Source organism: Octopus bimaculoides, chromosome 4 (genome assembly GCF_001194135.2).
Source record: "Octopus bimaculoides isolate UCB-OBI-ISO-001 chromosome 4, ASM119413v2, whole genome shotgun sequence".
Lineage (NCBI taxonomy): Eukaryota > Metazoa > Mollusca > Cephalopoda > Octopoda > Octopodidae > Octopus > Octopus bimaculoides.
The window spans coordinates 125,933,636-125,937,357 of NC_068984.1; positions in this window are offsets into that span (position 1 = coordinate 125,933,636).

Below are 3,722 nucleotides of genomic sequence, written 5' to 3' on the forward strand. Positions count from 1 at the left end.
ATATATAGTACTCATAGTACTATTGCACCTGAAAAAAAAAAATTTCCATCAATGATGAAATTGAGAAAGAGTAAAAGGAAATCTGAAATCCGCACCAATTAGAGACGTACGAGTGAGGGAAACGTCTGAGAGTTGTCTTCGCTGCAGCAGTTTAACATAATAATCATTTGATTTTCCCCTCTATACAAGTATGCGTATGTGCGTGTGTACATGTGGTTATGTGTCACAGGCAGATAAAGAGTGAGTTAATGATATAGAAAAGGGTAAAAAAATTAGACTGTGTGCCTGTCACATGGAAGGAGGCGGTGCTGAAGATGGCTAAAGACAATAATGGATGGGAATTCGATAAATTTGACGACGGTTCTCTCAGTGAGTATGCTTTATAGTTTGTGAAATAAACATCTTTGGCTGGAATCACGTCTCGGGACCATTCATCGGAGTTATTGGTTTGCAGATCATACAATGTTTACTTGACATGAACTCATCCACGTATCCACCCATCGAGTAGATTATATGCATTTACAATGTGAAGCACCTTCCCATTATGTGTGTATCTGTGTGTGTGTGTGTGTGTGTGTGGCTGTTGCAATCTGGTTCGCTCGAAGGGTACTGTTTACCTTTTACGTTGCTAATTCTGTAATTTTGTTGTTTAGCCAATTAGTTCCAATAATCAACCCTGATCGAGCAGACCGATGATCAAAATCATTATAGTCGAAATCATCTCGTCATTTTTTAATATCTAACAATACACTTATTCAACGTGTACTTTCATTTTAAAAGAAGGCAGGATGTGATTTGATATAGAATTACCAGCTGTTTCTAGCAGGTCAAGCGACTATTTATAGGCTCCCTTAATGGTTTGGATGAGCTCCCTTAATGGTTTGGATGAGCCGTTAGCCCCACAACATTCCTCCTATTCTCTTTCGTGAATGTAAATAAAGAGCATCGTTCCTATACCACTGTCTACCTTTTCACTTCCTTTTCCTGTGGCTCTCTAAAAGCTATATCAGACGTGCATAGAGGAGTGAAATTCACTCAATGGTACTTCGTCCCATTATGATACTTAAACCATGTTCATAAGTGAAAGCTATCATCAGTAACGTTATCATTATGTAACACCGATGACAACTAAGAGCCCTACTTTCAAACCAGAGTTGGAACGTTTCTTGTGCCATTGTCGTTCTGTCCCTTTACGTTCAAATCCTGCCAGTTTTACATCCATTCGATTGTAATAAAATAACTCTGGCAATCCCTGTCTTTCCAGTGCGAAACAGAAAAATGTTCATAAATAATTGACGGTCCGATGCATTTTGGGTTTTATGCAAGTTGCTGAAGTATATGCAGTAATATTCAATCAAATTTAATGTAATTTATTGCACATATTATTGGTTAGGGTTTGTTATGACTGAAATGCTTATATTGAAACTATTCGGAAAAACAAATAAATACACAATCTTGGAAAACAGTTGAGTTGGTCATGGTAGGAAAACTGTCATTAGTTTAAAGTCTTTTGTACATAATCCATTTTTAGCACATGCAAGTATCAAACTGAATCAGACTAAACAAAACTATTGTTTTGGGGGGGAAAAGAATTACGTTTCAGACCATAAAGTCCAAAACTATCTATCAATACCAGTTATCTACTAGGGTTTGATATTTGTCTCGGGGCCTATGATCTACTGGGGTTAGATAACTGTCTATAGGGGGCCTATGATCGCTTTCACACTAAAGTGCTATGTGATAATCAATTTGCATCCCAACAATATGATTCTGGGTTCGGTCCTGCTGCGTGATCCCTTGTGCAAGTATCTGCTACTATAGACCCAAGCAAATTAAAGCCTTGAGAATGAATTTGGTAGATGGGAACTGAAGGCAACTTGACGTGCACACCCACACAGCACATACACGGGGTGGGCCAATAGTCACACAAAATAAATTCAATATGCTCCGAAATTGTCAGAGACATGCTTCAGTTTTTCTAAAATTGAATAAAATAACGACGAATGCACATGTACATGAACAACAAAATGAATAATAATAATAATAATAATAATAATAATAATAATAATAATAATAATAATAATCCTTCCTACTATAGGCAGATGGCCTGAAATTTTGGGGACGGGGACCATTGATTACATCGACCTCAGTGCACAACTGGTACTTATTTTATCGACCCCAAAAGGATGAAAGGCAAATTCAACCTCGGCAGAATTTGGACTCTGAGGACGGACGAAATACCGCTAAGCATTTTACCCAGTGTGCTAACTATTCTACCAGCTCATTGCCTAATAACATAATATAATGTTTTGGTACAAGACTTTTGGTCCACCCTGTGTATCATGTATGTGTGTGTCTTTGTGTGATGTTGGTCCCCCATCACTGCTTGAGAACCAGTTATATCAGACATAATGTGATATTTGTTCCAGTTCTTTACATTCTGGGTTCAAATCACTTCAAGGTTCAACTTGCATTTCATTTTTCTAGGTTCATTAAAATAAATACTAGTCAAATACAGGGGTCGATATAATCAACTAGTTCCCTCCACCAAATATTAGTTATTAAGGCAATGGATTAGCGGAATCGTTAGGGAAATGGACAAAAGACTTTACAGTATTTGTTCTGGAGGTGATGTGGCATGCTGACAGAATTGTTTACATGCTGGGCGAAATGCTTAGTGGCACTTCAGCCATCTTTAATTTTTGAGTTCAAATTACACCAAGGTTGACTTTGTTTTTCATCCTTTCAGGATCAATAAAATAAGTACCAGTTGAACACTGGGGTCGATGTAATTTTGGGGGAGCTTATCCCCTCCCTCAAAATTGTTGGCTTTGTACCAAAATTTGAAATCATTAATATTATTGTTATTGTTACTAAGGCAGCAAGCAGGCAGTCGTTACTATGTTGGGAAAATAGCTTACGGACCCGGATTTTCAAGGGCCGCTGAGAGCACACCGGACGCCGCCTGAGAAGCAGCACTCTACAGGCACCAATTCAAATGCCACTGGGATTGACTTTACCTTTCAACTACAATCCTCCCCAACATGTTTGTATGGTCAAGAAGTTCACTTTACATGGATTTGGTTTCAATTCCATTGCACTTCCTTAAGCAAATATCTTCTACTACAGACTGACCAGTGCTTTGTGTGTGAAAGTTTGTACTGGGAAACTGTACAAAAGCTTGTATATATTTCTTGGTCTGTAAATAAATACTTTATAGGTGTGGCTGTTTGGTTGAGAAGTTTGCTTCCCAACCACACGGTTTTGTGTTCAATCTCATTGCTTGGTATCTTGGGCAAGATTCTTCTATAGCCTTGAGCTGACCAAAACTTTATGAGTGGATCTAGTTGATAGAAACTGAAAACTCATTGTATATATGTATATGTGTAAGTGTGTGTATGCTAGTGTCCCCTTGTCTTTGACATTGCCTGATAGTTGTAAATGTAAACAGTCCCAATCGTTTCCAATGTTCTGTGGAAACATGTCTGGCTAAGGAGAAATATTACCTTGCTTAAAAACAGATGAGGGTTGGTGACAGGAAGAACATAGAAAATCTACCTCAATAAACCCTATCTGATGCATCTGAGAAACTGGATTTTAAAATCATGATAATGACAATGATGATTTGCTCAACTAAAGGCGGTGCTCCAGCATGGCAGCAGTCAAATGACTGAAACAAGTAAAAGAATAAAAGAATATATATATATATATATATATATATA